A 27,007-nucleotide genomic window follows, 5' to 3' on the forward strand; every position below is an offset into this window, starting at 1 on the left:
GAGGTTGTGATTGAACAGGGCACACAGATGTGGTGTCAGTTCACTTTTTAGTTCATGTAGAACACATCCAGGGATATTGTTGGGTCCCATGGAAGCTGTATTCTTAGCCTTGGACAATGCAGTTTAACCTGTGCTGCAGTAATTCTGGGTGCCTGACATTCCTCCGCTATTATGATTGGTCCTTTGGTGGGGAGAGGGGTATAGTTGGCACTGAGTCTGTTGGCCAGTATGTCTGGTAGCTCAGTATAGGAGGTACCATTGTGCAGTAACTCAGAGCAAACCTGGGCATTGTTGTAGAGATTCTTGATATAACTAAAGAAGGCTTTGTGTTTGTTTTTAGTGTCTGCTGCAATTCTGCATTCATAACTGGCTTTTTACAGGTTTTGATGAGGGATCTCAACTTTTTGTTAAGGCTAATAAGGGAGTTTTTCCAGTCATGGGACTTCACCTTTTTATGCAACAGTTTCTTCCTTCTGTTGTAGAGTTTATTAATGCCAGGGGACCATCAGTTTGGCTTCCTTTTTTTGGAGGAGAGTGTCTTGGTTCTGTTGGGTATGGCTAGTTCCATGCATTTATGTACATGTTCATACAGTGCATTGGTGTATGATTCGCCAGTCATGCATCTATTTTCCATTGACATGGGTGTCATAAAGTTAGCCACCTCTGTTTTTATGGATACTGGAAATCCCTATAGGGATGCAAAGTAAGTAAGAAGCTCTTAGATATCAGATGGGTACTGTCCAGCATCAAAAAAAGCATGATTGCAAATTAATGGAAAGGTCCATGTCTGGTAGTAAAAAGGCAAGGTATGGGGTTTTATTGTAGACCTATGGGAAGGATATTAATGTCTTTTAAAACAGCATGTAGAGTTAAAAAAGGGTCCACAAAGTGAAATAAGATCTTATTTTTGTCTACTCTGAGATATGCCATTGAAAGGCAAATGTTTAAAGCTGACAGCTTACAGTTGATATACCTGAAAAGATTTTGAATACATTTGAAATTGGTAGACAGTATGCATTCTTTGTGCTTTCCAGTGTCTGTGGTGTTCTGTGTGACTCTTATTAAATGAATTGCTAAGATCTTAAATAAAATGATTCAAGATTCAAGTAAAAAAAAAATCTGTCAGTTGACAATCCTCTGGCTTTTTCTATAATTTTTTCTCATAAGATATTGTGCTATTTGGCTAGTTCTCTGTGCTTATCCATTAGCTTGCAGATATCCATACCTTTTAACCTCTTATCACAAGAAATCTGTGCAAAGCCTAAAATAATTGGGGGGGGGGGGGTGGCAAAGACCAAAAAATAGGGACAGATTTTAAATATGTTTATTAAACTTAGAAAGTTGCTAGAATAGCAGTATTTTTGATAGCATGCATTTTCCGAAGGATATGAAGTCTGAAACTAATTTGCATGTCATTATTTAGTGACTTCAAGTATCAGTGATTTTGTCAGAAAACCATAAATTTTGAGACACAGATAAAAAATATGAGGCAAAAATCTGGATGGTTCAGAGGTGCAGATATCATGTACCGCACATTACATGTGTGAATTCCACCTACTTCATATGTTTGTTGAATCAAAGATTTATTATTGTGAACCAATTTTAGCTGTATTGACATCAGATATCATTTAAAGTTCTAATCACCGTTTCACTTGTCAAATTTGTCAGTTGGATTAATTGAAGAAACTTGAAGTAATAATCTACTCATTTAAAACCAATAGCTTTTTCTGAAATGGAACACATCAGCATACATTTAACTCAGCAGATACCTGATAGCGTTTGCATATATATGAATTTCTTTCCTGGTATTGCTTGTCTTATATAAACTGATATTTCTAGCCAATGCACTATGTCACTTTTCATTCTCTTTTTCTTGTTTTATCTTTTTATCATTTCATTTGTCTTTCCAGATGAAGAAATTAGTATTCTGTTAGCTGTTATACTGAGCCCTGCTTAGAAGTTGTTTCTTCACTAAAATAAAAATAATATCACATTTCAAATATTATAGATGATTTTGCTCAGGTCTGCCCTTCAAAGAAAAGTCTTTCAGGAATTGTATTTCTAAGTTCAGTGTCAGTAAATATTTCAAATTATTTTACTTTTCTGCATTACTGAAAAATACAGTATTAGTTAGACTCTCAGTTCGTTTAATAATCATTTGTGTTTCCATATAAACATGCAGACATACTGAATAAAGCCTACATGGTTTGTTTACACCTTATGGGTGTTGCGGTGCATAGAGAGCAGCACACTGTTTTAGATTTAGTAAGCTGCTCTGCATCGTGCCTGTGCCTCTATGATGACCCTAAACATACATTGAATGGCACGGGAAGAGACACCTGGATTAGGTGGAGAATGGACAGCAGGCCTCCTCTGAGCACCCCTAACAACCCTCCTCATAGCACCTCACCCACATTTTGGTGATGTCCAGAGTCAACAGGCAATGAAGCCACAGCAACCAACTTCCCTGATCGATTGTCTCACCATCCACCAGTCCAATATATGAGGGCTCACTTAAAGGGGTAGGTGTAGGCCTACTGGCTGTATCCAATGGAATTACAGAGGATGGCTGTATGTTAATCTCAGTGTCAGAATCAACCTTTGCACCCCCCAACTGTGAATCAGTTTGGCCACAATCATCCTCAGAGTCTGCTGATAATCTGACATCAGGTGGTAGAAGTCCCACAATTCCACTGTCAGTATCACCTATGATAATAAGCAGCTAACACAAGAAAAAAATAATACCTACACTATTATAGTCCAATATATGCTAACAAGCTAACAGTGGTATCACTATTATAGACATTGCAGCAATACACACAACAGTCCTGACACAAACATCACAAGCTAAATATTTATTTGAACTTCTTATCAGTACTGATATAATAATTCTTGATTTACCATGTGCAGATGATTGTAGGCTCCCTATGCTGGATGGACATGGAAGAAGTTAACCAAAAGGTGAGGACAACATCATTACAATTAACAGTAACATTGGGGGTGGGGGGGTAGAACGTTTTTCCCTTTATATGTTCATTAACTATACTTTCATCAAGAACTTGGACAACATGTCCAACCTATGCCCATGTGTAATCAATCAGAATGTGTTGTTAACTGTAGCAATCTACAATCCCTTCAACCAATTTCTTGCTAAACAGAGCTAATGCATTGATGTAAATATTTTACTATACAAGAATATTTAACAATTGAGATATATAAGCCTACCTGGAAGCTCTTCCTGGGATATACTTGCTGTGCCTGAAATAGGAACACCTATGACAAGAACATGCTGCTCTGCACCTTCCTGGGAGCTGTTTGGATCCATGACAGTGGACTGAAACTCTTCGTTTGCTGTTAGTGATGGCCCTGTGGCAGTCCCCTTCCCAGTACCCATCTGAGCATGGGTCACTACAGCTGCTCTCCTCTGTGCAGATGAGATCATGTGAGTGATGCTATGGTGCACCTGGTCATATGTCCTACTGTGGCTGCCTGCTGCATTCACATCTACAACTATATGCGGACAACTTTGCATTCTATCTGACATATCTCCATGTCCCCTCTCAAGCAGAAAGGCACAATGTCACCTAAAATCTTCCACAATGACCTGATTCTCAGGGTCACTGAAGGGTGAATACATGTAAGTATCACATAACTAAAGATACCTGTGCCCAGATAAAACATAAAAGGTAGCATTTCAGTATTACCCACTGGAGAAACATAAAACAGTCTATATATCTGAAATATGAACAAAAGGAATTGTTTGTTTGTAACATATTATATTCACATACAAAGCAAAGCTGGATGGAAAACAAAGGAGAGTAAAAATACGAACATATCCTTGTTTGTGCCAAAACAAATACACAGTTTTGCTCCCCCACCCCTTAAAGAACAGGCAAATGACACATTTTGCTAACAAACCATCACTAAAATGCTAAAAGTGCTATCAAATAAACTGTCCCTGAAACATGTACAGATTTAACACAGAACATTCAATTTTAAGCTACTACTAATCATGCATACCTGTGAAATTCCCTAACAAACATGACCATGCCATCAGTACACTTGCAAGTAATGCATAGAGATAACAGTAGCATTTGCTAATTAATATATATATATATATATATATATATATATATATATATATATATATATATATATATATATATATATATATATATATATTAAACAGATTTTTCCTAATGATATTTGAGCATCTGCAGTGCATTTAGCTGAAAAATGCAAGCATACTTTCTCCAGTTCAGTAGTCTTCTGTGCAATTATATCCCAAAGCAATAAACTCATCTGTGTTCTCCACATAAATAACTCTCCTCTCTTTCAGGTACCTTAGCTATATGATTGCTTGCCTTTTTATTGTGTAGATTCAGTGCTGTTAGCGTGATGAAGATGCAAATAAGGTGTGAATGTATTAGACTTGCTGAATCTCACATACTTGGCTCCTTGTATCTCCCTCAGAGTTTGTTGCTAATGGAGTACACCCATGAACAATTACTGGTAAGGAGAATGAAAACACAACAGCAATGCAGACTGCTCTACCTGCAGTGTGTGTGTCAGGTTAGACTTACAAAGTGTATAGAAGTAATTTTATCAAGGTTGGAAATATAATTAAGCAGCACACAATTCACAGGTTCCTCTCATTAACATCCAACCTCCTCTTCATTTGTTGACAGCTATATATTATTGCCATTTAATATCTTCACACATTTTAAGGACAATAATATAGAATGGCTTACAGACTGCATGTCTTGAATTACTGGTCAGAAAAGATGAGGATGAGCAACAAACACAGAGATGTAAGACAAAGCTGCATTTTTGCAAGAAATACTTGTAAATGGCTGTGTGATCACTCAGTGCACTACATCAGAAATTAATACATGTACAAATAACTGTTATGGGGTTCTTAGCACCATGGATGCTGTTGCAGTTGGCTGTATGCAGAATGATTTCAGTGCTCTGCTGCAAAACCGCTTGTGTGGCAAAGAGGGATAAGACCCCCTGACTGTGTTTTTAAGGTTCATTGGACTGAGAGTTCAAATCTAGACCTATGTAGAAATAATTCATGTCTACTAACAAACATTTTGCAGTGCTATAGATTGCTTTTCTATTGCAACTACTTTTCACATTTATTTTATTTTATTTTTTTGCCAGTGTTTGTATGGTGCATGGCTTAACACAAACAAGGGAAACAGAGAAAATGAATGTCAGGTTTGACTGTGCTTATCTAATTTCTATGAAACTTAGTAGTGTGCAAACCCAGACTAGTGGCCCACACAGAAAGCAGACAGAACACCTGCAGATAGGGCATCTGTAAAAGTGCAAAGGTCAAAAATAGCACACTGTTGCAATTTTGTCTACTATAGTTATATAAGTATAATTCTGCTATTTGGACTTAAAATACCTTCAAAATTACATAAGACATGTACACAACTGGATTTAGATACAAGAACTGTGTCAGGTCACACACATACATGTGTAACACATCAAACTATCACCTGTATTTATGGATGATTCCTGACTACATCTAAGCAGCACTTCTTCTGTGGAAAAGATGGAAAATCAATGCTATGGAAAAAAAAATGTCCCTTATGCCTAGGTTTAAATCCCACAGTTTAAAAATCAATTTTATCAGTGTATAAAGCCAAAAACAAATGTGTCAGGTCTTGACATTTATGCCACCAGTGCATGTCTGCAAACTTAACTCACCTAACAGTCACCTTCCAATTTTCAATATATGTTTCCAAGCTGCATCAGCAGACCCCTGTCAAACTAAGATCAATTGTCAGATTAACCTTCCTATTTCAAATATTTATTTCATCCCTGCTTGGCACTGCTGCTCTCTGCTTAACATTGTGCAAATATGGCTGGCATTGTTGCTTGGATTTGTGCACTGCCAGTAAATGTGATAACTGGAATTGGTGGGAAAACATTAGTTGCCATTGCTCTAGTTTGGGTGTTAGACATGTTCGACATTAATGAGGAAGCTGCTCAATTTAGGGCACAGAGATGGGGTTCACAGGAGTCCAGGATACTTATTGGACTCCTGGTAAATCACCACAACCAAAGGCTTTATGCAGGATCACTGTTCTGGCTCCCAGTAAAAGTTTGAGTTATGGAGAAGTTTGGATCATGCAGTATCTACTGCTAGTGGAATCCCACACACTGCAAAACAGTGTAGGCATCATTTTGATAACCTACAGAGGCACAAAAGGGATACCCTCAACTGTTGGTTGACTGAGTTTGAAACTGTGTACATCCCGCAGCTGTGTACATATTTGTAATACCTAAAACACTAAATATAGGCAAGACTGATATGCATAAAGCTCTTCTGTTCTTTTCTGTCCTTTCCCTAGCTAATGCTAATGCTAATGTTCAATAGATGAGCTCATGCTGCTGGAATGGAGATTATACAGTTGCGGATAATTGAGCATGCATATCTTAACTGTAAAAGCAAGTATGCATGCATTCGTCTGTAGCACAAACCAATTTGTAGGAGTTAAATATAAGACTGTAGTCAGAGATTGTGGGTTCAGTGCCATACGTCACAACTATAGAATGCAGCATTTCTTAATATTTACATTAAATTAAACTCTGTACAAGTGGCACAAATGCCCTGCTGTTAACTGCAATCTATATAACTAGAATACATCTATGTTCATGTATGTGCAATATATGCACATTTCAAGGATTACTTTCAGCAATCTGTAGTTATAGTATGAATTTGTTAGGGCATATACTTAATTGTAATATTGAAGATAACATAGTTGTATAACTATGTTAATGCATTGTATGTCACATAAGACAGTACTAATTTTATTTCTTTTTTCTCTCACCCCGACACTTATCTCTCTTTTTTTTATTTTTGTTATTATTTGTTGTCAAAATGTCTCCATGTCATCCATGTGTACCAAGTTACTAAATGCTACACAGCACAGAGAGGTAGGCCAACCCTAGTGGATCAGCCTGCCTCCTCTCCACTGGCTCCAGCACAGATGCCCAGCATATCTGGGAACTAACCTTGCAACACTGCCTCTACTGCCCCTGCATTACCTGCACACTGAGATAGCACTGTCCCAGCAGCTGGGGCTGTGGTACCCTCCAGAAGCAGTAGTGGAGGTGAGGATTTCATCACTTACCTAGATATGCCAGGGTTGGTAAGTAGGGTTGTATACTGCACCACTGGTGTATGTTACACTGGATGGAAAGGCTGCTCTCCTTCATGTTGCATAGGAGGAGAATATGTCAAGAACTCCAGCCACCAGTGGAGTAAGGGGAGAGGGATGACAGTCCAGTGGGTGAGGACTCGATTCTCACTGTCTCCATTTTTGATAGGTATGAGCCTGTGTTATCCTCACCCTCACACCAATCATGATATTCCCCAACCTTTTGCATCCATCATCATCCCTGTGTTTTGACTTGTTTGTATGCAGTAGCTTCATCACCTAAATACCTATGTCCCTTACAGCATTCCTCTTTTACTGAATTAATGGGCACCAGACCTACCAAAAAAAAAAAATATATATATATATATATATATATATATATATATATATATATATATATAGATAGATAGATAGATATATCATCCCATACATAGTTCTATATTTCCCACTTGTCTTCTTGATTCACTTGATTTGGTCCAATTGGCTATGCAACATGATTACATTGCTGTCACCCCTCCCTGGAGGTGACAGTCCAAATTCAGCTAATATTTTGCACATATTATCAGTTTTCACTGCTGAAGAAATGGATAGCTATGGTTCTTACCTCGCTCCCTCCTGCACATTCCCATATTGCTTTCCCCTTTGTTTTTTCCCCTGCTTGCTCCCCTTTTCACTACTTTCCTAGCTAGCCCATTTTAATACCTATAATCTGGAGAAAAATAGAATCAAACATAACACACATAAGTACCAGTGAAAGCAATGGATCCATTCACTTTTTGACATCCACGTTTGCATGGAGTTTGGCATCATGCACCAATGCCAAGTGATGGTAAGTGGCCCTACAATGCTGCAGTTACTTCCGCACAATGCCACTTAAACCTACTATGCTATGCCAACACACACCAACACATGTCATATAAAGAATTAATATCATTGCATTATCTCTGTTTATTTAAATATATTAGATACACCTGGATTTGAACCCAGTATAATCTGTGCTCAAAATAAATCTGTTAATGCATTTGCACCTGCTGTCACAGATTCAGCTAAGCAGTAGATATGTTTCATAGGCTCAGTACTTACTCTAAGACTTTTAGCAATGCGGCTCACATTTGTGCACTGCTTAACTATGTGCAAACAGGTAAAGTAATAAAAATGTGTATTTCGCATGCTCAGACACTTTTCCAGCTGTCACATAAACCTACTGCTCCCTGCTGCTCTATGCAAAGTACATATTAACATATATTAGTGATGTTTACTGTCCATTTACTCTTTAGGCCATGAAACTACACAGGGAAACATAAAAAAAAATGAAGCACTTATCTAACAATATGTCACATATTTAAAATGCAGCCCTGTGTTGCCTCCTCCATGCACTGCAACCCTGGTGTCTCAGTAGTTGTTCACCAATATATCAACTACACTACATAAATTAATATCAAATTTTGTGCAGTATGCAATGCACATCATCTGGTAACATGCAAAACTAGAACTATCTTCACAGCTAAGCATGCTTACACATCCATCAACTGACCCTGGGAACTATTGACCCATAAGCCTAACCAGTCATATCTGCAAGGTTATGGAATGAATCAACATGGATCATATCCACAGGGGCATAGTTGACCTTCTGCACTCTTGACCTGACCCATTTTGGTTTTGTCAAGGGTAGATCTTGCTTATTAAACCTAGTGGACTTCTTTGATAATGTCCCCAAAGCCCAGGATGAGGGAAAACAGGACATACCGGCTATGTTGATTTAACCAAGGCATTTGACACAATCCCCCATTCAGATATCACAGAGAAAATCTCCCATCTGGGGATTAACCCATACATTACTAAATTGGTAGCCTACTGGCTCCTGACAGAACACACACTGTCATAGTTGAGGAGTCCACCTCTACCAATAGACCAGTTACCAGTGGAGTACCACAGGGATCTTGCTGGGCCCTCTATTGTTTGGAAACTATTTATCTGAAGTCCAGGCAAAGGTAGATGGCCTGTGGCTTGCCAAGTTTGCAGATGACTGTCAACTGGGCATAATCATATAGAGTCCCTCAGTGATGTTAACATATTACTGAAAGGCGTGACGCAGACAAATGATTAGTGCCAAACTCATAGACTGAAACTTTACACAGAAAATGCCTCATTGTTCCCTTTGGCAAAGAAGTACCCCTGCTAATTATGACACACATAGCACCTGTCTAAGCTCAATCTCAGTGATGCAGTACTTGGTAACACAAGTTTATAGCAATCTAAAATTTGATTACTGTGTGTCCATAGTGGTATGACATGCATTCTACATCACACACCTCATAAACAAGGGCATCCCATCCAAGACCAGGGAGGTCATAGCTCCGCTGCACTTGACCCTTGTCAGACCTCTGATTAGGTACAATGCTCCCTTCTGTATGTACTTCACCAGACACCTACAGCAGCTGGAGAAACCACAAAGTTTCTGCCCAGGAGAATCCAGAGCCTCCAAAACATGACATACATGGAAAGACTGAGCCCTGTCACTGTACTCAGTATCATACAGGCTGCTGAAAGGCAAATGTATTTATTTATTTTATTTATTTGACATTTGTTAACTGTGTTTGTCCGGCTGGGCAGCATGCCCTTTTTCAGCAGAGACCAGAGGAGAAAAGCTCCAGATTACATAAAGGTAGAAATACAGTGATAATTAAACATTTGGAAGAAATGAATGCTTGTGCCTGGCCTACAGAGCAGTCTCAGACCTTGCCCTACTGGAAATGCTGGACATCTGCAAATCAAATGGGAAAACTGTAGCTTGCTCCAAGAATCTCAAACTAGCCTGTGACATAAACAGAACATGCTGGAGACACAGATATATTCCCAATTATGTCTGTTCCTCCAGACTAGGCTCCCACTGCATGTGAAGCAATGCTCATCAATGACCCTATTCAAGTGCAACCTAGACAACTAGATGAGTGATTGTAAATTCATGCCGGGGTGGAACCTATGTCCGTCATGGACAGGGGCAGTTGGCGCTGATCAGAAAACTGGTCTGCTAACAATGACCATCTAACTATGCTCAATAAGGGTACTTGGGTTTTTACAGGCCTGGGCTTGTAAAGCCCCTAGACACATTAGTCTAGTAACCTCCTGTGAACCTATGAAACTATGAACCTATGCAGGCATCCCAACATCCTATCTCCTACATCCAGTGCTGATGTCATCCACTATAAATTGTCCTTCAGTCTTGTAAAAGTTACACTTGCACCATGGTGCTTGCATAAAGTACTGAGCTCTGTAGTCTGTGTACTTGATAGGGAGGGGTTCTATTCTCACTGCTGTGAATGTGGGGTGGGTGTGTGTATGTTTGTGCATGTGCTTGTCATTACAAACAGCATCTTGCACCAGCACTATTACCATATTCTCCTCACCATACAGCTATAAAGTGTTGTCTGACAGAGTCCAAGTCAAACTTTACCTGTGGCGCTTGCCTTAAACACAGAGTTCTGTAGTCTACGTACTTAGGTGGGGGTTCTGCTCTCACTGCAGTCAACTGGTGTGCGTGTGTTTGTACACTTGCTTGATGTTACCGTGAGCCTTTTACACCAGCATGTGGGACACATTTATTACCATATTCTCCTCACCAGACACTGCTGATGTCAGCAGCTATATCCGATTTATGGATGTGCACTATTCCCACCAGGCAGGGTCAGAGACTATCCTGGAGGACAGTCAGACATCACCTCATCCTAAATGATACAGATTACAGTGACATAGCTTTCAGTCTATCCACATACATCATGGCATGGGTTTGTAGGCCCTGTGTTTTCTGGTGACAAACTCCTGTAATTTACCCAGCTACTGTATGTGTCTGGTGATTGACATGCAAAATAGAGCATTATATTATTTTAGTGTTCTAATGAGGTTCAAGTAAAGTGCTGTAATATAATTCTGATACCTGAATGTGATGGTGTGACTTATGATGTGCACAACATAGGCTTTCAATACAAGTGTGGACACTTTGTGGTCAAAGTTCAGATTGATATGTGTGTTCCCAGTACTTGCATCACTGGGTTTCAGCATAGTGGAACTGTTGTCAATGCTGTAATTAGCAGGGAATTCCACTTTGCAGAAGGACAAAATAAAACACACATGTTTGCATTTATTTGTACACCATGTGGCTTTGTCACCACTCATTTGTCTGTGTTAGCCCCTCCTGTAGTATGCTATCATCGTGGGTAGACTTAATAATTTCACTAAGTATGCAAGAGTCAGCAAACACGGTAAGGCAAAGGCCACATACTTTAGACTGAACTGTCAAGAAATAGATTCCTAACAGTAAAGTGCATAGCACAGATCCTTGGAGTATGGTAATGGGGACAGCTCTACTAGTACATATTGATTCGCCAGCTTTCTCAGTATGTGTTCTGTCATTGAGTCACTTGGTTACCAATCCAGTGATGTAAGGGTTAATCCCTAGCTGGGAGATTTTCTTAATGACATCTGCATGGGAACTGTAACCCACACACACACACACATATATATATATGTATATATATATATATATATATATATATATATATATATATATATATATATATATATATATATATATACATTTGTTGAGATGAGGCAGATGATGGGGAGTTTGCCCTGTAACAAAATAATGCTGCTAGTATTTGATACCATTCTAACTGCAAAAGGCAGTTACAGCAAAACACTACAGATTTTCCAGTACAGACTATGAATGATCCTGATGATGCTTTGTCTGAAATATCAGTGCACAGTCATGAATCACAAGGCTTAGGTCAGATCAAGATAGGCAGTATGCACTGTCTTACCTTCATCCAGGCATTTCACACAGAATCAATGGGCTGTGACAACATCACAAATTGCATATCGCCTGACTCAGTACATACATCTTGCTGACATGGTTGAATACACACTTCAACATACCCTCTGCACAGACTATGTTCCTGTAGAAGGGTGTACATCAACATGCATCCATGTGAGTGGGTGGGGGGGGCAGCACCCAATTTATATATGTATAGACACATCCTGACTCTCATCATCTGTGAGAAAGACCGACATGTCATCATGGGCCTTTTCTACAGTGACACTAGTACTATCCTGGCTGCATGCAATGGATCTGTGTGAGTTGTTAATGCTACATAATGTCTGTTACATCTCCTAGATGTCCTCAAAAAGGTCATTGGGGGCATCCATGACAACAACACTATCATCCATTTGAACTTCACAAGCCCAAGGCATCTGACACAAATCCACACTATGGTATTCACTCTACACTGCCTGATGTGGCCATAAGCACCTATATCACCAAGTGGAAAGGCCACTGTATCACATATGTGGCATCTAAATATGTTGAAATGTGTGAAGTGAAGCATTTCTAAAAGAGCTGGGTCAGACAGGGCTTTGTAAGTCAAGCAGAGATTGCCTCTTAGTAGACAATATGAGAGAGAGAATAGCTGTAGTTTTTTGAGTCTGTCCATGCATGACATGTGTTTAAGGCCTAGGATCCTCTTCATGAGGTACTTTTGTGGCACTTCCAGCTATCTGTGTCTAGTAAGGTGCATGCAAAATGGGGCATTATACTCGATGATTAACCTAATGAGGAAAGAGTAGAGAGAGATGATGGTCTCTTTCATCCTAGATGCAAAACCCTTGGTAATGAGATGTGCCATATAAAAGGACTTTCTGACCACAGTGGTAATGTGGTGGTCAAAGGAGAGGTTGCCATCAACTTGTTTCCCCAGATCTTTTATAATGCCATCAGTGTTCAGTGGACTCCCATCATTGTGGCAATTAGTGAGAACTGAGTTTTTCCCAAAGGGGATGACATATTTTTGGCATTAAGCTTAAGGCCATGGTCTCAATACCAGTCATTAGTCTCAGTGAGTCCTTTTTGTAGGATGTCTACAGCACTTTGGGAGTTAATAATGGCTCCCAGCTTGCAGTCATCTGCGAATTTGGTCAGCCAGAGTCCCTCCGTGCTGGCCTGGACTTCTGAGAAGAAAATGCCAAACAGGAGAGGAACCAAGACCGATCCCTGTGGGACTCCACTCGTGACTGGTCTGCAGTCTGACTTGGAGTCCACTACTTTCACACTGTGGGTTCTATCTGTGTGCCAATTTGCAAACCACCTAGTGATATAGGGGGTAATGCCTAGTTTGGTGAGTTTATCAATAATTCCTGAGTGGGTAATGGTGTCAAAAGCATTGGCCAAATTGAGGTAGGCTGCATGAACTTTCTTCACCTCATCCACATCTCTGGTGTCTGACTCAAAGAAGTCAACCAGGTTGAGCAGGTATGATCTACCTTTCACAAAACCAAATTGTATGGGATCTAGAGTTTAGAGATTCCTTATATCCTTGTTAATTAGGTCCATGATGATGCGCTCCATAGCCTTACATATCAGACTCTTCAGACTAATGAGGTGATAATTCCCAGGGTTTGTAGTCGATCCCCATTTATGGAGAGGGATAACTGTACATCACACAAATATCTGAGTATAACACACCCTCCTTCATGTACCTCACTACACATCATCCAGTGATTTGCAACTGAAGTGTACCATACTTGCCACAGTGAGCTGTCAAATATTTTATTGGCCATACCTAGGTATTCTTTTGTGGCATAAACATTACTCTCTGATGGTGCGGAACACCCATTAAGTTGTTATACCAAATGCATGTGTGATACCTGTTCTGGTCATACACACAGCATGCAGATAGCTGTTTGACAACATTAATGTCATGGTGATATTCTTGAAAGTGTGGATTGTGCATATATGCATATATATATATATATATATATATATATATATATATATATCTATATATATATATATATATATAGATATATATATATGTATGTATATATATACATATATATATATATATATATATATATATATATATATATATACATATATGTATATGTAAAATTTGAAAGACCAGTAGGATCACCATAGGATCAGGCATGAACAATCATTTATTCAAGAATAAAAACATGCAGAGACACCAATAATAAACAAATTAAAGATAACTGCTTTCAGGTCCTTGAACCATTATTCAGATATATTAGTTTTTGTCCACATTTTTTGTACTAAGTGGTTGGGAGCTATGAGAACTATATGTTAAGTACTGGTGATCATTGTGGCATTCCATTCAAATATGCTAACTGACTGTGCTTTGATGTACACAGGTTTGCTATCCATTTTGCTTTACATAGTTTCCTGGCCAGTGACACAGCTGCCAGTGACAAAAATGTGCTTATTTATGTTTAAATCTGGTGTGCATCATGGAAATGTAATTAGCGCTGCTGCTCATCTCGCATCACCATGCACACAAGCCTACACGGAGTTTACTGAATCCCAGGGATGATATAGTTAATGGATCTGCTATGTGTAGTTCCTTAGCCTATCTGGTTTTCACTTTCAGATCATACTTCTGTAGTTTATGTCAGTGATACATCATACAAAGATTTTCAGGCTATGTTTTGCAGATTTGTGGTATATTTCTTCCAGAACATCTTTACAATAAACATTTTCTTTGTATTTCTCAAATCAACACACTATTTACCAATTCCTTTTTTTATCTGAGCATATTGTTTTCTTGATTTTATAAATGCATTTGACCCATAGGCAACCAATCTGTTCAGCTGCAGTTTCACAGCTCCCTCTTCTCCTCCCATGCCATTATGAGTGGGATCTACAAGCAACATAACTATATTATTCATAGCATAGCATTTTAACAATGGTCACAGTTCAATCCCATGGGTATATAGGTTCATAGGTGTGTACTAGGCTAATGGCCCTTGAGCCTTTATAAGCCTAGCTCATAGAAGTGCCCTGGCATCATGCTGCCCAACATTAGTTCCCATTGCCTCTATCAAGTAGAGCCATTGGAGTGATCTCCAGGTTGAACTTTCTATTTCTCATCCACTCTTCAAGATTTCTCTTGAAGAGGGCTAGTGAGGTGCTTTGCTTGACATGTATGGAAAGTCTATTCCGGAGTATGGGCAGTCTCTGGGTTATGAACCTGTCCCTCCAGCATGTTCTGTTCATTGTGGTAATGAGGTTGAGATCTCTGGAGTGTCTGGTGCGGAGGGATTGGGATTTCATTAGATGTTGCATTTCTAACAGAGCTGGGTCAGACATGGCTTTGTAAGTCAAGCAGAGATCGCCTCTTAGTAGATGATATAAGATGGAGGATAGCTGGAGTTTTTTGTGTCTGTCCATGTAGGACATGTGTTTAAGGCCTAGGATTGTCTTTGTGAGGTACTTTTGTGGCCTTTCCACCTGTTGCATGTATCTAATGAGGTACATGCCAAATGGAGCATTATACTCAATGACTGGCCTAATGGGGGAAGCATAGGGAGAGATGATGACCTCTTTCTTCCAGGATGCAAAACCCTTGGTAATGAGATGTGCCACACAGAAGGACTTTCTGACCACAGTGGCAATGTGGTGATCGAAGGAGAAGTTGCTGTCAACCTGTGTCCCCAGATTTCTAATAATGCCATCAGTGTTCTGTGGGCTCCCATTGATGTGGTAATTAGTGGGAACTGAGTTTTTTCCAAAGGGAATGACAAGGCATTTGTTGGCATTAAGCTTAAGGCCATGGTTTTGACATTGGTCTCAGTGAGGCCTTTCTGTAGGATGTCTACATCATATGGGGAGTTAATAATGGCTCCCAGCTTGCAGTTGTCTGTGAACTTGGTCAGCCAGAGTCCCTCCATGTTGGACTGGACGTCTTAGAAGTAGATGCAAATAGGAGAGGACCCAGGACCAATCCCTGTGGGACTCCACTTGTAACTGGTCAGCAGTCTGACTTGGAGTCTGCTCCTTTCACACTGTAGGGTCTATCTGTGCGCCAATTTGCAACCCAACTAGTGATATAGGGATTGATGCCTAGTTTGGTGAGTTTATCAATAATTCCTGAGTGGGGAATTGTATCAAAGGCCTTAACCAGATCAATGTAACTGTATGACCTGCCTTGCCCTCATCCAAAGCCCTAGTGACTGACTCAAAGAAGTCAACCAGGTTGAGCAGGCATGATCTACATTTCACAAAACCAAATTGCATGGGATCTAGAGTTTGGAAATTCCCTATATCCTTATTAATTAGGTCCATGATGATGCACTCCATAGCCTTACATATCAGAATCGTTAGGCTAATGGGGTGATAATTGCCAGGGTCTGTAGTCGCTCTCCCTTTAGGGAGAGGGATGACTGTAGCAGTGCGCCATTCAGTAGGGGCAAAGCCTGAGGTGAGGCTGTGACTGAACAGGGCACACAGATGTGGTACCAGTTCTCTTTGTAGTTCATGTAGAACACATCCAGGGATATTGTTGGGTCCCATGGAAGCTGTATTCTTGGCATTGGACAATGCAGCTTTAACCTGTGCAGCAGAAATGCTGGGTGCCTGTCATTCCTGTGGTGTTGTGATTGGTCCTTTGGGGGATAAAGTTGGCAGTGAAGCTGTCAGCCAGTTTGTTGGCAATATCTGTTGGCTCGGTATAGGAGGTATCATTGTGCAGTAACTCGCAGCAAACCTGGGTATTGCTGTGGAGATTCTTGTTATAACTATAGAAGGCTTTGTGGTTGTTTTTAGTGTCTACTGCAATTCTGCCTTCATAGCTGTCTTTAGAGGTTTTGATGAGGGATCTCAACATTTTGCTACGGCTTATAAGGTAGTTTTTCCAGTCTTGGGATTTCAGCTTTTTCTGCAAAAGTTTCTTCCTTCTTTTGTAGAGTTTACTAATGGCAGGGGACCACCAGATTGGCTTCCTTTTTTGGAGGAGAGTGTCTTGGTTCTGTTGGGTATGGCTAGTTTCATGTATTTATGCATGTGTTCTTACAGTGTGTTGGTGCATGATTCGGCAGTCAAAAATCTATTTTCCATTTACATGGGTGCCATGAAGTTAGCCACCTCTGTTTTTTGTAGCCCAAAGTCAGCTTTGGAGAAGTTTTTCATGGTGATTACCTTTGGGGGGCTGTGGTGAGATGTGGAATTCCATGACTCTTAAGTTTGTGGTCGGATCTCTCCCTGGAGGAATTGACTATTGGTGTAGACCAATGGCTGCCCATGTTAGTAATAACCAGCTCAAAGATGTTGCTTCCTCAAGTGGGGGTAAGAATGAGCTGGTCCAGGGAATTGAAATTGATGAATTCCAGGAAGTGTTGGGCCATTGTGTTGGTGCATGAGTAGTTTTCCCAGCTAATGGAGGGGTAGTTGAAGTCATGTAGTATGAGGGCATTGGGTTGGACCCTAATAGTTTCCAGGGTGCTTAGGAACATGGAGTGAGAGTTTTGGGACATGGCTGGGGACTTGTAGCAGGCTACAACCTGAATCACCATCTTACCCAATGTTAGTTGTACCTGAAGTATCTCAGATGGGTTATGCTGGGTTACTATTCTGGAGGTGTGTATATCCTTTATGAATATGGAGACACCACCACCTTTGGAGTTTTGGTCTATGTTCTGGGGCGAAAAGGTGTGAAATGAGTTATCGCCTAGTAGCACAGGGATGCTTTCTGTTGCTTTAAACCAGGTCTCCGTTACAGCACAAATGTCAATATTCTCTGTTCTGAAGAGTGCTTCGAGGAAGTGCATCTTGAAATTTAGCCTGCTAGCATTGAGCAGCTTGACCCTCAGATTGCATTGATTTATAGCTGTTATGGTGGTAATTTGGTCTTTGGAACACCACCTAAAAAAGGCACTATTGGCGTGGCAAGAGCCTTTGCCAGTATTTGAAAACCCAGGGATGACAGATGCAGCCCATCTCTGGCAAAGCATCGAGATCTGTCAGTCATGTCATCCCAAGCAGATAGATACCGGATCCCCTTAGAATGATACCAGAAACTTAGCCAATTGTTGAAGTCAGTCATTTTCTGCTTATACTGCGGTATCATTATTGTCGATGGTAGGATGCTGCTCAGAGCTAGGGTCATACCTGCTTGGGCCACATAATCCGAGAGCTTCTCCATGTCTCTTTTCATGTAGTCCAGGGAGGTGCATCTCATGTTATTCACACCCACATGAACAGTGACATAGTCATACTTGTACTTGTTGTGGAGTGGCCTGAGTGCATGTGTTATGTGTCTGATTCTGGCACCTGACAGACAGCTGACTGTGACCTTCTCCTTATTCAACCTAGTGAATGGGACATCAGTGTGCCTCACTATCAGGTCACCTATAATTAGCATATTGGGCAAGCTGTTTTGCCTTAGGTGCTTAGGTTGAGGGGCACACTGTGTAGGTGAGTTACGTATCTTGTGGTTTGTGCTGTGTTGTGGTGGTTGAGTACATTTCTGCCTTGGAGGTCTCTGCTGTTTTGGTAGATTTCTGTTGAAGGCCTCCCAAAGGTGGGTGTGTGGTTTGTGTTTTTATGTGAGAGCTGTGATGGTGGGTGTTCTGGACGGCTATGTGTTGCATGTGGTGTGGTACAGGTGTTGAGCTTCTCCTCTTGACCAGCTATTCCAGTCTTGGTTTGCATAGCTTCGAATTTGGATAAATAAGTGCATCTCTCACAAGTCTGAATGTTGGGAGGTAAGAAGAGAAGGTTGTCTGTGTACATGAGGCAGTTGCTACACTGCCTCAGAATGCCCAAGTTTACCAGGTTAATAGGAGAAAGCACAGGAAACTGGCCTTTAGACGTGCCAGGAGTGATGGTCTTTATTACTAAGTACTGGAGATGTTTCTTTATATATTCATTTTACAGGAAAAATGTCACTCAAGGTGTCTGAGTCTGTAGAGAGCATGGCCAAACACTTGAGGGGGAAACTAATATGTAGACCCTGAAAATTGAAGGATGAAGTATTTAGACAGATATTCTGAAGTTATACTGAAATCAAGCAGTACTTAGAGAAAAATAAAGAATTAGCTTGTCAAGAATGATGAAAAGTGGGGAGTTGCATGAATGGCTAATACCTGGCTACTACTAAGGCTGGTCTCACCACAGCTTCACTCTGTTGGGATACAATACTCCTTTGCTTCTTCTCTCACCAGAAGCAAAATGTTAGCACCAATCCCAAGAAGAGAAGCAGGTCACATCCTGTTTGGTGATCCACATTCTTGTCCTAGATGATGCAAGGGTCTGCAGGCTTGTAGCCTTTTCTGGTAGATGGCTCGAATAGCAACCAGACCAATCAGGTACGTTAAGCACAGACACTCGCTTTCCAACCAGAAAGAGTCAGGAATCAAGGCACTTTGCTTCTATTCTTACAAGGATCAGAATATAAGCACAGATTCCAAGTTATTACCTATAAAGCAGTTATTAAGCTTTCTTGCTCTAAGAGATCTCATACAGGCAAATTTATCTCAACCATATTAACTATGAACTTTACAAGGCAGTACATCTTTCAAAAAAGCATCTGTAATACCTGTATGTATTCTGCTGTTGGCATTGCCAGGCTTCTATGAGCCTTTTATATCTGTCTTCAATCTCTTTGATGTTTAGATGTGGACCATATATTTCAGATTTGTCACTCTTCTCTTATTTTATATTTGCTTTTATTTAACTTGAAAATATTCATTGCTGTAATTGATTAAGCAGCTGTATCAGTTATTCAGTATCCTATCATACTTTTATTGTGCCTGATCATACACTAACAAATCATTTCACAGTGAGATCACAACTGTAAATTACCTGTGCAATTACTGTTTGGAACACTTTCTGTACTAATAAGATACCAAGAATAATCTAAGAAAAATGCACACTGATAATGTTGTGTTTTAAGGACATATTTTACAGTTTGTTTATCTAGCTTTATTTGTTAGAAATTCTGGTTTGCATCTAGTAGTTAAAAATAGCCGTTGGCATAGGTAGGACAACCTCTTCTATTGCCAGCAATATTTAATGGCATCTCTTAATCACTTTATTCAGACCTTTGAAGACCAATATAAGCACAGATCATGTAATTTCTACAGCAGTGACCACTTACCAGCTTTCAAAGTTATAATTGCTTTGCCATTAAATTATGACCGTGCTTTAGTTCCTGCTTTGTTTTATTTCTGGGGCCTAGACTGAGATGCATTCCTGGGGGAATGTACCATTGGCAAAGCACCAGGCTTTCTTTTTATGTAATAAAATCCTGAAAAAAAATTTGCTTGTAAATTTCTCACCAAAGTCTTTCAGGATGCCATTACTACTCTAACTGCAATATTCAGGATGTGTTAGTAACTGCGTGGCCTTTGCTTTACACATACATTCTTTGCTTTAACATTGAATTATCTTACAATTTCTCAGTCCCCACATCTGAAGTAATCAAAATATTGATCGAATTAATTCCTTTTAGTGATAAAGCTTGACAATGAACCTTCTATTTCTTATTTTTGAATTCATGTTGGTAGTTTTTGACCTAATGGCTCCACCCAGTGATTAGATTATCTGTTCAGAGCCATGTGATCACAATGTTTTAAAAATATCTTCAGACAATATATTACATGTATTTCTGTGCCATGTCTAATTTAAACATTAACATTTTTGTTTTTAATTGACAACAGTTTGTTCCAATAATCTGACTTGCAATCTGGTTGTCTGGTTCAAGCATAGATTTCGGCCTTCCATCTCCAAAATGTAGAATGTTACCTCTCATAACACAGACCAAACTGGCAAAATGTGAAATGCTAATGTGAAATGCTTACTAACAATTTGTACTAACAATTTCAACTAAGAAGGTCACATCATGGTTAAAATGTGCTACTTTAGAATACAAAACATTCTTTGTTATGAATTAATATGATTTAGCATTATTTACCATTCTTATTAGTTAAAAATAATTCTTAAGACAATCCCTTGAATGTGGAACTGTAAGGGACATTGACTTTTTAGGAGTCAAAATGGGGAACATTCCTCACAATGAGGCGCACTCAAGAGATAAGGGCTGAAGTATTCTCAGGCATTTTCAACTAAACAGTATTAGTCTCTTTCACTTCTGTGGGTGGGACTCCCCAACTGCTCATTCTTGCCTTTCTGCTCAATAATACGCATATTAGCACTATTGCTTTTTTTCCCTTGGTGGTGAAATATCATATAAAAAACTGTAATAAATAAAAATAAAAACCTTAGAGGGGCCATGAATATGTTATTACACGATGGTTGTAGAACTGAATACACATTCAAACTGGAATTCAAATGCAAACAGTGCAATACATAAAAAGTATAAGTTTAAGTCACCAAAGCAATGGATGAAGGCAAAATGGTCCACACTGCATATCTTGACCTGGCAAAAGCTTTTGACACTATTCCCCACTCAAGCGTATCAGAAAAATAAAATACACTGTGAATAAACTCCTGTGTAAACAGTGGGATTACCAGCTTGTTCACAGACAGGGCCCAGGTAATCAAAATAGTGGAAGTTACCTGCACAAAGAGACTGGTCACCAGTGGATTCCCCCAGGGTTCTGTGCTGAAACCTCTCCTGTTTGGCATCTACTTTTCTGAGGTAAATGCCAGTACCAAAGGGCTTTAGTTGACTAACTTTGCAGATGATTACAAGCTAAGAGCAGTCATTGAACCCCCAAATTACTTAGCCATCCTGCAGAAAGGTTTGTCTCAAATAAATAGCTGGTGCCAAAATTATGGACTGAAACTAAATGCCCAAAAATGCATTGGCATATCCTTTGGGAAGTAATCTACACTAGGGAATCTAGAACATTGACAATACACCCCTAATAACTGACTCAGATGTATAGGATCTTATGTGGGCAGCGACCTAACTTCTGATCACCATGTGTCTACTGTCTTAAGAAAGTCCTTCAATATTGCAGAGCTTTTAAACAAAGGGATTGAGTCTCAGTCTAGGGATGTCATTGCTCCCCTTTACTTAGCCTTCATTAGGCAAATCATTGAATATAGTGCACCCTTTGTTATGTATATGTCCAGACACATGCAACGACTGGAACACTCACAACACTATCATATTAAAAGGTGCAATGCCTAAACATGTCCTACATGGACCAACTCAAAGCCCTGTCATTATTTTCAGTATAGTACAGTCTGCTAAAAGACATCTAGTGTCTGGCACAGAAGGCATCCTCCAACCCATCAAATGGCATCAGAAATACTTGGTATAGGGATCTAATCATCTTCTGCAACATCAAAATAACAGTTTGGAGGGACAGGTATATCTCGCAGAGGATACCACTGCTATGGAACAGACTCCTCATCCACATAAAATAAAGTTCATCCCTGTCCACGTTCAGCTGCAATTTAGACCTGTAAATGGGAAGCAGAAAATTTTCCACAGGACAGCCCCTGTATTACTAATGGATAGAGGCAGCTCCTAAATGCTTTATCCCATTAACAGGTCTCCTCAAATTATGTATGTAATGATCCTAGTTATTCTAATTAGGAGCAGTATATCATTTTTTTTACCATGGGATGAGACAGTCCAATCTGTAAGCAAATGGGATAGTTTTTCTTTTTGCATAAAAATGGAAATTACTTAATTACCTAGACTTAAATTACCAGCTAACCAAGTGCTTACCTATGAACCTATGAACAAAAGGTGAAATTGCACAATCAGCAGTGGCATGAAGAGTGCAGCCAGCTCAGTGACATCTGTATTGTGGACACAAAAGACCATAAAATAATGCAGCTGGCATGTTCTTTAAATGTCCTTGTAATGAAGTGAAAGTGAGCAACACTATGATAACGAGGCCTATGTCAAAATACATATGAGGATAAACAATATGGGGGAAAATTAATAACCCTCACAAAATGAACAATGAGTTTTACCCAGCAGTTTATCTGTATGCTATAAAATCCTTTAAACAGTTTGAGTAACAGTGTGTATCTGATAGATGTGGCTGCAGAATTACGTGCTTTGTCATCCTCCACTTCTCTGAAGGATCTGACTTTGATTATCTTCTATCACTTCCATGATGTGGCAGTAATGGACCACTACTGTCTTTAGTTGGTATAACATGGCAGTAATGGACCACTACTGTCTTTAGTTGGTATATGGAATGCGTGGACTACTAATGAACACCAAGAAATGTATAACTTTGACAGTCCTTGTTATAGAGACCTTCCATTGACCAGCTAGTAACATGGTGGATGTATGACAGGTTTCTGCTTCATGGATACTACACCAGTTCCTCAATGCCATGTTACAGCACATGGAGGAGCATTATGTGTTTTACACTTACTGCAGACATAATGTATAGTCTGTATCCCTAGGGTGCTATTGATCACATGTAAAGGATTCCACTTCATCAAATGCCAGGTGGTCCAGTGCAATGCATAATGTGAATTTGCATGGCCCAGGCAGTGTCAACAATTCCTACATCCACCAGGGTGACTGCTATCAAGGACATCTCAGTGGCAGTGCTGGATATGACCTAGTTCTGTGGCAGACACTCAGTATAATACCCATAGATCATGTCAGACAAGGCATACAACTCTTCACAGTAAAAAAAAAAATTATTCTTAGACTTAGGTGCAACCAAACAGCAAATACAACAAAAACTTTAAACAATTAAATGGCAGCAAGAACCTTTATAACAATATATTAAGTTATTTCATCCATTATGGTACACAGACTTCATCAAAATAAAACTATAACATCTCCCTTCTACAGCTGTATGCACTCAATAAATCACATGACTAAACCACTTGACAATCACACAACATACAATCCACGCAGATTCTATGCAACAAATAATTTTCCAGCCAGTCTCCTTTCTATAGAAACATATATTAATAGTTTAATTTAATCTTGGTAACATGTCAGCTTGTAACCTCAATTGCTAAAAAGTTTCTCTTGGATTCAGATTTTTCTTTTTTAATTTACACCTCTAAAATCCATACATTGATAGCCTAATAAGGCAAAATAAATTGTATTTACAATCAGGGCAATCATTTTTATGCTTAGACAAAGCATTATTAAAATTTTAACACCAATGGTGTAATTAAGTTCTTTTATTCTCTTGGATAACTAGAATCTCATAATGCCACCATTTAATTAAAGGTACAATGTGCAGACACTGAGATCATTATCTTCAAATATTTTAAATTAATATATAATCTTTCCAGAACATACCTTGTTATTCAAGACAATCATGTCGGTGCTACACGAAGTAAGCATGTTAGTGCAATAAGCAGCAGCACTAACTGAATATGCTTGCTGCTCATTGCACCTATGTGGATGCAGGCATCATTTTGTAACCAGCAATAGTGTTTGTGGTCATGGAAAGGTGATTGGATGCAGCAGCAGTATAGTATAGTATAGGTAGTGCTCAGATATGAGCATGCACTGTAGGCTACCCATATTAAGGGCAAGTACCTAGACACAATACAGAAGGAAGGGAAGTGAAATGGGGGAATAGGTACACATAAAGGTAAAAGGTTTTATAATTTGAATGTAGCTGAAACACGTGCACTTAAGAGGTTGCGCTCTGATAAAACTATTTCAATAGAATCTGCTGATAAGCATGGCATGGTCATAGTAATGGGCAGTGATGTCTATAGCAATGCTATCTTTGAACATTTAAAAGATACCACTACTTATAGTGAAATAACGTTGGAGGTAGTTTGTGATGTTATTAAGAATGCACAAATGATATTATATGTTTGCCTGCAATGTGAAACTGTAAGTGAAGAGACATATAAGTTTTGTTATGTAGAATTTCCTGTCATTCCTACATTTCAGGCATTGCCAAAAATTCATAAGAACAGTAGTAACCCTCCTTTGAGACTCATAGTCTCGGGCCAAGGATGGGTAATGGAAATGATGTCAATTTATGTAGAGAAATGTTTGAGAGTTGTATTGAATGAACATATAGTAGTTTTAAGTGACTCTCGACAGTTACTGCTGGATTTGTATAAGTATTTTAAGGAGAGTGAAAGGAATGAAAAGTATTTATTTGCTACCTTAGACATTTATTCCATTTTCACTGTTATACTGAATGATATCAGTATATAATATGTGAAGTTGTTTTTAGTACAACATAGTCCCTACAATATTCGTCATATAGATATTACATGTCTTTTTATTGAGACTATTTTAGAGAATAATGTGTTCATGTTTGCTAATAAATATTATAAGCATAATATAACTATAGCAATGGGTACCTCATGTGCTAACAGCTAGGCCAACATGGTGTTAGCACAATGGGAAAACCAATATATTTTTTCACATAATATGTTCCTTTGATAGAGTCCTCTTTTACCAGAGATTTGTGGATAATGTATTTTTATTATGTAAAGGGGATGAAATAGAACTTCAGAGGTTTACTGAATACTTACATAGTACTACAAGCTTTTTGAGGTTTACCTGCCATGCATCTAAGACTATGGTTGAATATTTAGATGTTAGATTGCCCCATTGTATTGTTTTTATTTTAAAGTTTACTTACTGCCTTGCTGCAGATTTTTTTTCTATTTAATTTTTAGTATTGGATGTGCTGGTAGTTTTTTATTTGTTTTTTTTTTTTTATATATATTTACAATTTATAGCTATAGTCTCAGGTAACTCAGAAATTAACATGTCTGTGCAAAGAAATGACTGTGGCACCAGTAGGAAAGGGGTTCATCATCTAATAGCATGTAATATGTAGGAAAGTGTTGTATGTGTACGTAAATGATACATAGCAATTTAATAGCAAACAACATAAGCAACCGATTTCAAGACTGAAAGGATGACATGCCAGGAGCCCAATGTTGCCATTGCTGACTTGCAAACATGTCTGAGATACTAATACTGGGCATGTTTACATACAATTGCAGGGAACAGTAAAAGAGCAGCAATTCAACATCATCAATACAATACAAAGTGTTGTAACAGAGAACCAATCTCATCTCCTCATGGTCACCCTGCATTCCATACAGGTAGACATGTTTATGGAATCACACATCGGCCATTAAGCCATATACTATTTCAGAAGCAGTGGTTGTATTAAGCACATGCCTAGAGAATGTCATGCAATACTGGGCATAATTATCTTGGGAATAGGTAATGCATATGAGCAAGGAATGACCTAAGAAACATTTGCAGCATGTCATGTTAGGACTTATACTTGAAAAGATATCAGAGAGATGGATAACAATCAGGAGTGCCACGAATGTATGCATATCCATCACGTGAAGAAGAATACTCCAAAGTTCGGTCAGCGGTATCATACCATAGAAGCTTTACTGATGACATACATAGTATGACAATACATGAAAACAATGATCTGTGAGTGTGTGTAATCCACTTTAGTCTGACAGACTAAAGTAGCAGAGTCAAATCCCTGCTGATTATACAAGGCACTCTTCAGACCTCTGTGTTGACTGCCTGTGCCACATCACATGGCAGTGAAGGCTGTCACAATTAACTGAAATAAATATGTGTGTCAACACAGGAAGTATGGATATCATGTGAACAACCAGAGTTAGTCATAATGCCAGACACGAGCTACACACATTACTGTCCATACAACAATGACCATTAGAATACAACTGATTGTCTTCAGCAAGGAAGCTGGCTCCACCCTATAGGATACACATATCAGCATGTTTTCTTCATCCAGTCACCCAGTTTGAGTATAAATTTGAAGTTAAAGCTAACTGTCGAATCAGGAATTTGATTTATCTGGTGACATGTACAGTTTGCTAATGTTTCTAAGTAGGAAAAACTAACAGGTGACTGATGGAATAAGTCAGGGGGCATATGTATTGTATTTGGAATGGTGACACCAAAAATGCACTAGCCAGACACTGCATGCAGAATGAAAATGAACATGGCTTTATATTTCAAGTTGTTGAAATTATTTCTGAAAATATACATGGAGGTGATGCGAAAAATTTCACTGAAAGCAGGGAATTGCATTGGATTATTTTATGG

This window comes from Protopterus annectens, chromosome 2.part2 (assembly GCF_019279795.1).
Source record: "Protopterus annectens isolate FY-2018-M chromosome 2.part2, PAN1.0, whole genome shotgun sequence".
NCBI lineage: Eukaryota > Metazoa > Chordata > Ceratodontiformes > Protopteridae > Protopterus > Protopterus annectens.